Here is a 10,562-nt window from a genome sequence, read left to right as displayed (position 1 = left end):
AGATAAAGGTTTCAGTAGCCTTTCCTGGCCCTTAAAAAATTGTCTTTTCAGATTAGAAATGATTTTTAATGGCTTGTTTAACATTTATGCTCAGTCACACTGTTACACCACATCACCCTATAGCTAACCCCCAAAGGTTTAGAAGCAAATGTGACCCCAAAAGTTCCCAAGATTTCCACTCATTTAGCAGCCATGAAAGGCTCTTTGAACTAGCCATGGGACTAACCCCTGAAACAAATGAACAGATGAAACAAGTGCTTAAATTCCTGCAGTTCTGCTCACATTGCTACATTTCAGCTGAACACCTCAGCATGGCTGCGGACTAGAATAATTCAATCACTTTCAAAACTGACAAAATTCGTGGAAATCAAAGGGCAGACCTCATCTAAGGAAGGCAAGCTAACTAATTTCATGTAGGCTACCAAGCATTTTACAAGGAGAAACTTCGGATTCTTCCTCGTTTGGAGTTGGGTCTGAATTTGTGATTCAGAACTGAAAGTCTCTGTTTCATGGTTTTAATATCCTCAGATATTTAACCTTGGAGAAATCTGTTTTTCCAAACTGCAACAATTAACAATTTCTTTCCAATGCTAAAATGCATCTTTAGGCTTGTCTTTTTGCCCACCAAACCAGGCAACCAACACCGCAGCCACTCCAGTTAATAACGCCCTCAGTTAAGGCTTTATTTAGAGGAACCCAACCAAATAAACAGAGTGACCCAAACCATTAGACAAACAGCCAGGGAAGGTTCTTCAGGTCAGATACTAGCAATGCTTGGTGAGTTCGGGGCTGAGGGAGAAATCTGACCTGGCACACAGGAGAACCCCGAGTTCTTTTGAGCACTCCCTTCAGGCAGGATGTAGTCTAAATTAAACACCTAAACAATGTCCTTTACTTTTTTCCCAAACCCTAAATGTCACCCTGTCTCAGAGAGAGCCTTGCTGCTTTCCCAAATCCTTGAAATCCTATTACTGCCTACAGGCACTACTGCAGTGGGGAAGAGTGGTGACAGTACTCCTGTTGTGGTCAAGCTGTCCGTGGTGGAGTGGCAACTTGTGATTTTCAGTTCCCATTGTGTCCAGCTGGGGTATTCTGCAGGTTTGCAGGGATTTTTGTGGTGTTCTGTCTCTTTGCATCACACAGCTCATCATCACTTCCATCTGCTGCTCTTTACAGTCCCGTGATGACTCTTAGGACCAGACCAAGCACAGATCTTTCACTCCAAAGCTCGTCATCCATCGCCTCCCGTTACCTGTCAGGCTAACACCTTCCGCCTTTCCCCTGGACTGCCTCCCTTCATCACACAGCTCACCAAATCCCTCCTTCCCATTTTTCTCAGTGGCCCCTTGACTGCTCAGGGCTCCGCCCAAAGCCTTTTCCGTGCTGTGTTTTATTAGCTAATATATCATGCTGTAGCTATAATATGCAGAGCAGCATTTCACTGCATAATTTCAGAACTGGATGCATTCATCTTTTCCCCAGTCACAGCTCAGAAAGTGCCTCTGAATGGATGATTAGTGAGTCAAGAAGTTTATTAGAAGACAAACAACATACCAAGGTAAAAGCCATAAATGCAAAGCAAATCACTTATGGTCATTATTCTTTCTGGTGCCAAAAGGAATATGACCTCTAAAGCTGTGTTTGATGGCCTGTTCCTGGCTCTCATGGTTGTCCTCAGGTTTTCATTCTTGTAGGCTTCAACAGAGAGTAGAGATGAGTTCAGATTTGTTAGAACAGAGTTTTTCCCAGAAGACAGCATAGATCTGCACCTCAAGTTTGGATGTGTCACTATATAATTTTATAATGTTATATTCTGATGGTGCTGGACAGATCACTCCCCCAGGTTGTCTAAAGTACTCAGCAGAAAACAAGTGTGGAGAGCGTGTCCTTCTCCCCATATTCCAATATTCAATTGTGTTTTTAACATTTGACTTAAAATGCATAGAGGACCAAGATGAAGTGTGTAATACCAGCAGTACCTCATTACCAACACCAAACATTCAAAAATTGTAAGCTAAAGGTCAAAAAATCATGACATTGGCATTCAAATAAAAAAATTAAATACTAAACATTTTAAGTTTTTTCTAAGCATAAGAACAAGGCACTGCCCTTTGTATATTTGTTTGGATGACATCAGGACAAAGGGCTCTCAAGAAAACAGTAAATATTTTGAGATATGTCAAAGTTACAGGTTTTGACCTGCAATCTGTGTGTTCATAGACTGTTTTTAAGGGGTCTGCAGAGGGTAGCTAGGAAAAGCAAACCTATTTTCTGCAGTATTAAATCACTATACAGGAACTGACACTTCCACTGGTAAAAAAAAAAAAAAAGTTTTAAGGTGTTGCAAATTGTAAAAGGTTGAAAAACATGTTTCTGGTGATTCTGACTCAAGCTTTCAATTATTCAAGCATGTGAGGGCCCCAGTTCTACTGAAGTTAAGTGGGATTTGTTCTAAATCCCACAGGTACTTCGGAAAGTTCAAACCCGAGTTTCTGCATGAGTGGTTCCAACTGTGTACAATGTGTAGAGCTCTAAACTTTTTCCCCCCTCCTTTTCTTTTTTTTTTTTTTTTCTGGTGGAGGTGTAAATCCCTGTGTACAGAATTTAGGCCTATGTATAGCAAGCCAGCATTTTTTTGATTGTGTTTTGCAGACCCTTTCCTGACAGTCTGTGAGCCTTAGCATTTCCAGCTACACAGGCTGCCTGAGCTTTTAGTGACTTGCTCCTGTCCTTCAGCTAATATTTCTGGGATGGATTTCAGGGATCTTTTTTGGCTTGGGAGTAGTTAGTTAAACTGTCAAGGAAATGATGAATGGAATCTGCACCCATGTGTTACCACAAAGATGCCTTGCAGACGTTTCCTCAGATTTTAAGGCATCTGGCTGGGACTTCCTTACGTCACCAAATACAATAGAAGAATAGTAATGATTAGCAGTTGTATAACAGTATCCTTCTCCAAGTTTTTTTTGCTTGGATGTTTATAGAGCTCTGCTGGAAGAAAAACAATAATTCAAATAGGAAAACTAGGGAAGAGGTGAAGTTGAAGTTCCTTGTTTAAGCCACAAACCCATCTCAAGTCAGTGCCCAACACACAAGTCAGACTCTGTGCTCAGATTAAAACTTCGCAGTGAAGGTAATTTTTTTTTTTACAAATGAGGAAAAGAGATTTTAGTTTCAAAACCCTAAGGATTTCTTGACAGTAACACTGAAAAAACTACATTCAGTTCCTCTGAAAGCTGCCTTACAATTCAGAAACTGAGTATTAATTTTTCTGTGTGTCCTTCTCACATTAAAAATTGCTAAATACCAGAAGATGAGCATGTGGAAGAAATAAGTCTCATCCTTAAACAAAGAAAATAAAACCCCCCAAACCTTGCAAAAAGAAAGCAAGTGATTCCTGAATTCAAATGATATCTTGGTGTTCCAATTTTGCCTAAGGCTAAATCACTCCTTTCAAGGAAACATCCACAGGAAGGGCAAGGTTGTTCATACCCTGAGTCAGGGTCTGCCACAATGTTGCTGCTGGAGAGCTGCCCAAATCCTGCCTCCCTGCTCCTCCTGCTCCTAGGCAGGAGAGGAGGAGGCTGTGTGATACTCATTGTATGAGATGATGGAGCCTAGAGTAGATCTTGCACAAAAATACCTTTGCTCTGGTCCCTGAAACATTCCTTTCCTGCCCCAGGGCATTCCACCTCTCAGTTCTCAGTGATGGCTCCCTGTGATTTAGGGAAAAGCAGACAATAACACAGCTTCCCAGACCCTTTCAGGGGTTAAAAACAGAATATTTGAGGAAAAGGTTTACGCTGACGTGCCTGTTTAGGAGCCAAAGATCTGGAAATGATTTGTGGTCTCAAAACAGTGGACATCAGGTACGGCACTTAATGCTGAACTTTGAGGGCGTTGTTTTTAAATTCTTGGGACCAGCTTAGAGCTGCAATAATTAATAATTTCAGCATAAAGCACGGGAGTTTCATGTTCCTTGCCTCAGCCCTCTCCCTGTAGTCTAGTTGGCGTTCACAGGAGGGAAAATTGTTGAAACACATTACCCATCCACAGGAGCAGCTCAGCCTGCACTGCGATACATCCCTGTCTGGCTCCGCTCTCAGTCCCAGCCCCGGAGGGAGACGCTGGCAGGAATCCCTGCTTACACAATCCTGCTGATACAGAGGACAAGTCCAAGACCAGACCAGCTTCCGGGGCCTCTCATGCTGCCATCTCATCTCATCAGCCCTTGCTCTTTCCTCCTCACCCGGAGCCTAGGGTTTTCCATCCCGGTTTGCACAGGCAAACCTCTGCGATTCAGCATTGATTCCAACAGGGATTTTTCCCCCACTCCTCTTCCTAGTTGACAGCTCTACTCTCAGCGTTTCTCAGCGACAGCAGTGGACCTGCAGGGATATCCCAGTGTGCTGAGTGAGCCTGAGGGATCAGCCTTCCTCTGGTTCACATCTGTCACCTTGTCTCTTCGCTGACGCTGCTGCTTTCCAGTGTGTCGTTCCCCTAGTGCTTGTTACACTGAAGCTTCTTGCTCACCTCAGAGGCTCATTCTCTCTCTGATGGGGTTTGTGTAGCCTTCAGGCTTGACTTCTGAAATTGCTGATGTCACAGGACTGGGAACATGACCACCATGCTGGATCTGGGGTCATTTTAACTGCAAACATCCACCAAGAGACAACCTAGGGAAAGGGTTATCTAAATGGCAAACCCTTAAATCTCCTGAAAGGCTAGTTACTTGATGGGGCATCCACACAGGCTTTTTGCACATTGTGACTGTGAGAAAACTCCTTCAGCAGGAGCTTTTTGTTTGCACATGGCTGGGCAGCATTTGGCACATGCTAAGTGAAGTTAGCGGCCACTCCTGTGATGCGTTGCAATGTTACCCAGTAAATAAGGCTTGACGGGTTTTCCTTTCTTCCCTGCATAGGCTCCACTGCTGTGCCTCTCCATGGCCACCTTCCCAAACGATTACTGCCGCGGCACTGCACCCCTGTTCCGTGAGGAACAGGCAGCTCCATTAATGCAGCTGTCTCATCGTATGCCGTTATCAGCTTGACTCATCACAGCAAGACCTCTAAAGCCTCCCTGGAATTTCTGGCAGATCCTATCATTTCCTAGACATAATACATTACCTTTAATAAATTAGTATGTGCCTAACTTTAATGACCCAGGGAAATGTAATCTTTAAATTGATGGTATCCTTTTAAAAGAATTTAAGCAAAGATAAGTCTTATGTAAATTGCGCAGTGTGTGACAGTTATATCCACCTTGAAATGGCTGAACGGGCTGCCTCCAGCTTATAGGAGACTCACAGTTTTAAAGACACAGCAGAGGGGAACGACAGCCCCAACCTTCCCCTTTCATTGCTTCAAACACCCTAAGGGGTGTTTGGGTTCACATCCCCTCTCTGGGCTGTTTTGATGCTACGCAATTAAAAAAGCTAGTTTTGGAGTTATGTACTGTAAATTCACTTAGTGCTGCACAAACAGAGCTGCCCTTTTCAGGGCCATAAAACCACCCTCAGTCACAGTGTGGGGAGTCACGTGAGTCCCATTTTGGGCACTGTTTGGCCCTGACTGTGTTATGGGTTGCGGGGAAACTCATTACAGATCCCATCCGTGTATCAACATAAATTTGTCAACCAGTAACTGGTATAATGGTGGTTAAGGAACATACCTTTCATTTGCTCCCTCTGTTTAGTTTGCTGGAGTCTGTGAGAATTTAATTTTTCACACCCTTCATTAAAAAGACCAGAGGGAGGACAAATGAGCAAGCAGAGCCACAAATATATTACAGATGTGCAGAGTTTTCTTTGGGGGCTCGAGTCAGGAATGATTTGGCTGGAGCTGCCTGACAATCATACTGTGTTGTAGCTGTTCCATGGAGGGATTTCTCTGTTACACAGACGTAAGGGCACGAAGGGTGCAGGTACAAAGGGCACCTGACTGTACCCACAGACTTTTCTAGTAGCAAAGTAGGTATTTTCTCTCAACAGCTTTGAAAACTAATGCTGGTCTGGGGGATTTCTGTGTCTGCTCAAATTAGGAAGATGGAAACAGATTCAGTCAGCAGGAAGCAAGGAGTTTTGCTGACACTCTTGCAATTTTCATGGTACTGACTGAAAAGCATTTCCATCACATCCCAGATGATGCCCTGCATTAGACTGCCATGTAACCAAGCAAATCATGATGCTCTTAGGCTCTGAAACTACTGCCAAACCCTGAAGAAAGAGTAGAGAAGGTGAAATTAGCCCCTTCATTTCCTCGTAAAGTGTCTCAGCACTCAGATAACCAGACCTATCCAGTGTCACACGTTGAAAAGGGGACTCTGCACAAGTCACCACTCCACATCCCTCAGCCCCTTGGCTTTTCTCCCTGTATTTACACCACAGGTCCCTGACCTCGCTTCTTCTTTGGGACCACGCCAGGCACAGCTGTTTGTCCTGTGGGCTGTACCTGGTCCAGGGGGCCAAGAATTAAGGGAATGACCCACAGGACCCTACCAAGGCTTCCCAGGGGCAACAGCCCTGTCCTTCGGCTGCAGTCTATCTGGGCAGGCATCTCCCATGGAATGATCAGTAGCAGCACTCTTTCACCCACTTGGAAGGCAAATACAGACCAGGAGAAAACAATTAAAGAGAATACCTGCTCAGACACGCAACCTGCCCTCTCTGTCAGTGGAGGCCCATAGTAGCACACATTAAATGAGGCTCTTCTGAGAACTCGTTATATTCCATTCTTTGTTCACAGAAGAGATGCCAGGCTAATCCTGAGGACACTGGTCTTGTGGCCATCTACAGTTGCTTGCATGAGGTGGAGGGGGAGGGTGTGTTTTTAAAAAGAGCAAACCCATTACAGGTGCTTCATGGGCAGCATTTCTGAAATAAAGCATTGATTTTTCAAAGCAATGTTTGGTATTGTAATTTTTTTAAGGTTATTATGCCTTTGAAGTTAATAAACATTTAATACTGGAAAAGAGAAACACAGCCCTCATTTGTCCCAAAATTATTTAGATCCTTGTTTTCATCATGAGTCTCTTTGGCACAGCTTGTGAAAGACAAAATATTCACACAGTGCTAGGCATAATAGGTGTACGACTTTGGCAAACTTCCTCCAAAAAGTTTGGTGTGAAACAGGATGGGAACGTTGTTTTAGGAAGTGTGCCTTTGGATGAAAGAAAAAAAGCCTTCAGAAAACAAAAGCAGTTTTACAGCAGGGTTTAATTGGCAAAAAGCAAACAGGATCATCTTCTTACCCTCTCACTATTAAGAATCAAAACTCTGTCTAAACCTAATTTTCTTTATAGTCAGCCTGTCTCTCTCTATGTGTTCCAAGTAGCAAAGTCCTGTTACTGCTTTCTTCCATTTTCAGCCCACAGGAACTATTCTTACTTGCCCAAAGTGCCTCTGATTTCACTGCCAGCCTGTGTAAGGGAAGCTGAGCTGGAGCAGACGCTCCTCAGCTCCTACATCTAGAGGCAGCCAGAAGGTATTGACCAACAGAAAGATTTGGGGCACCTTTGTCAGAAAATACCTTATCAGCCAATCTAAAAATGTATATTTCAACACAGATTCTGTCAGTGCTCCTCAGCTGTGACATGCTTAAAATCAGAGAACCCCAAGGACAGCAAGAAGCTAAAGTGTGGGGATTCAGAGCAGGGTTAAACTGCCCTTCTTCAAAGGAAGAATTCAGGAATAATTTCTTCACAGAAAGGGTGGTCAGGCATTGGAAAGGGGCTGCCCAGGGAGGTTGGTGCAGTTCCCATCCCTGGAGGTGTGTGCTCTGGGCTGGGGAACAAGGTGGGGATTGGGCACACCGTGGACTTAAGGATTTTGGAGGTCTTTTCCAACCTCGGTGATTCTGTGAAAGCACAGAAGCAAAACAGGGCACCGGCCCCTTGATCTGCTCCTGCTCTCTGTAGTGAACCAGCCCACTGGTCTGGCAGGGAAACGAAGGCAGGCTGAGGTGAGAGGGAACTAATTGCACCCCAGACCCTTCGACCTTTCCTGAGGAATGGGGATGCACATCCCAGTATGTACATTTTAGTAGACTGTAGGAGAAGAATTTGTTGGCATTTCCAAAATATCCACTGGACCATCTGGAAAACCATTTCTCAGCTGAGTGTAGGCAAAAGCCTCTTTGAATTGGGAGACCTGCAGAGCATCTCCGAGAGATGCCTGGATCCGCTGTTATCTGAGTGCAGAGGGCTTATCATTACTTTACAAGCCGTGTTTGTACAGCACAGATAACAGAATGATTATCTTACAGCAGTCTGACTCTTCCTTTGTTTCTGTCTTTGGCTGAAAGGCTGGGTAATTAGCTGAGAAACCTTCTTCTGCTACAACGCCTAAAAAGTCAGTCTTATTCAAGAGTCGGTTTTCAGCTTCCCATTTGCACGTAGAGGTCATAGAAACCAAATAAAAAGTGAGCAAGAACAAAAGATCGGTCTGCCCTTTTATTTAGGCATGACACAAGCCTAGTGACATGAAAAAGCAAACAAACAGCAGAGGAAGTCAGGGGCAGGTCAGAAAAACAGAGAGATTAGAGGTTACTTGCTAGTGCTTGAAAAAATAAAAATTGGCCTAAATCAATTTACTGCGTGTTTACTGCTTTCCTGCTTGGCGCATTGTTTGCCTTTACTTAGTGATCAGACCCTTGAAAGCCGCTTGGAGCTTCGATTTTACAGCAGTGAAGAAAAATACAGTTAGAGGGCTGTGCTTGAATCACTTACACCTCCCATGCTTACATTTACATAGAAAGTTTAGTGAACAATTAAGTGATGTCCTTTGTGATGGAAATTTCTACCATGTCACGTTAACAGATTCCTTTTGCAGTTGGGTTCCTTAGAAAAACATCGGTAATTTAACAAAACTATTTTGCTGGGTTTTGACCAGCTATACTTAATAATATTTTTCCCCTGACATTTAACAGTACAGCCACTATTCAGTTTTTACACCACTTTCATTCTCTTTTGAGGAACTACACTGGTGGGCTGTCTGACATAAAAGAGATAATAATAGAAAATGGTACATCAATAATCAGATTTCAAGGAAATTCACTTACATAGCAGACTACCAGGCAAAAGTAGATACTTAAAAAAACAAACAGAGCCATTCTCTCTAAAGCTATTACTTTCTCTCTTCCTCTGCTTCCTCTAATAAGAAATTAAAATCCATCATGTTCAGGACACTGGAATATTCTCACTTTGTTCACTGGAGGGTTGTGCTTCAGAAGCAGTGGGGAAAAAAAATGAAACCAGTGCTTATTTTTACTTGGTATAGAAAATTACAGACCAGATCTTCATTTAGTATAAATTGTTTATAGTCTTTTTGAAGCAATTCTGAGAAAGTAGCCCTGGACCAAAATGAAAATTACCCTTCTCCAGGCATTATAGTTACGAGCATGGACATTTTCAGAGGTTCTGTAGTTATATTTTCACATATGAGCATGGTATTTTCCCTTGGACAAAAATAGATTACTGTAGAGCTGAGCTCTCTTGTGGAGTTAAAACCAGGAGAAGGTGCCACTTGCCTTTAACCACCAGTAGAATTTCTCAGAAAGAAAGTTCCCTCCCACCAGGATTCTGCTGTTCCCTCTTCTAGGAATGCCCATGGGGACCTGTGTGCTCTGTAGGATGACTGTACCCTACTAATCCTTACTGCAAAGGGACCCCAGGTAGGCATTAGATCACCACCATAAGGGAATACAAGTAACAACAACCCCCCTCCTGATACCCCTCTGCAGCTCACCGGTCCTTCCCACTTACAGAAGATGTGGAGCTGCAAATAGGGAACTGGCTGGGCCAGAATGGGTTTGCTATTCAGCAACAGAGCTGCAGTTTTAAATAACTGCACTAAAATACTTTGCTTGTATAGAAAAGAGAACATTGAGTTCAGCTTATTTCCCAGGAAAGTAAATTAGCTTGCCCTGCTCTCAGGTTGGACCTGACCTTATACCACCACTGTTACAGCTATTTAGGCATCACTCTACCATGATTCAGTCAATCCTGTGGGCATATCCATACCCTAATCTTCAGCCAGCCTGGTTGAAGCCCTCTCCCTTGTATCAGGATGCTGGAAAATGCACTTTCGTTATGCTCCTGTGAGACTGAGCGCTGGCTGTGCAGAAAAGCGTATGGGAAGAGGCGTCAACCTCTGCTCTGTCCTGGGCCAGGAAACAGCTTGAGGGAATATATGCCAATCCCTACTCTCTCTTAGGTCAGGAAACATCAGCCCAGATGTGGGTTAGGTGAAGGTAGAAGCAGGTGGCTGTGTTAAGGCCATCCTGCACATGGCATTAGGAGGGAGGGTCGCATGGGGACACCTCCCCGTCAAACACCTCAGGGATCTTGCACCCCATCCTGGCACAGCCTCTCCCAGATCCATCAGTGCTCCCAGTGTAGGGTGCCCCACGAAGGACAAGGAATTAGGGTATTGCACAACAAATTTGCAAAACTTGTGGCTGTGGGAAGAACGTGAGGCACGAACCGGTATCTCCCACCTTGATTCACCAGTGAACTATCTATTCCCAACAGATATTAGAAGCCAAGATATGTGGCTGTAAAAG

General features: G+C 43.9%; 1 long non-coding RNA gene across 2 annotated transcripts; it reads right to left on the bottom strand.

Annotated features, from left to right (window-relative positions):
* Positions 1-1,560: 1,560 nt before the first annotated feature.
* On the bottom strand, positions 1,561-4,773 carry LOC116787074. Of its 2 annotated transcripts, none has more exons than XR_004357164.1 (3): positions 4,291-4,773; positions 3,644-3,716; positions 1,561-1,695 (listed from the first exon to the last, which is right to left on the bottom strand). It is a non-coding gene; the product is annotated as an uncharacterized LOC116787074 (long non-coding RNA). The 2 variants fall into 2 exon arrangements; XR_004357163.1 differs by having other exon boundaries at positions 4,250-4,771.
* Between the last annotated feature and the right edge of the window lie 5,789 nt (positions 4,774-10,562).

The sequence above is a fragment of the Chiroxiphia lanceolata genome, chromosome 5, assembly GCF_009829145.1.
Source record: "Chiroxiphia lanceolata isolate bChiLan1 chromosome 5, bChiLan1.pri, whole genome shotgun sequence".
NCBI lineage: Eukaryota > Metazoa > Chordata > Aves > Passeriformes > Pipridae > Chiroxiphia > Chiroxiphia lanceolata.
Note: the sequence above shows the minus strand (reverse complement) of the source record. Positions and strands in the feature narration are given on the sequence as shown.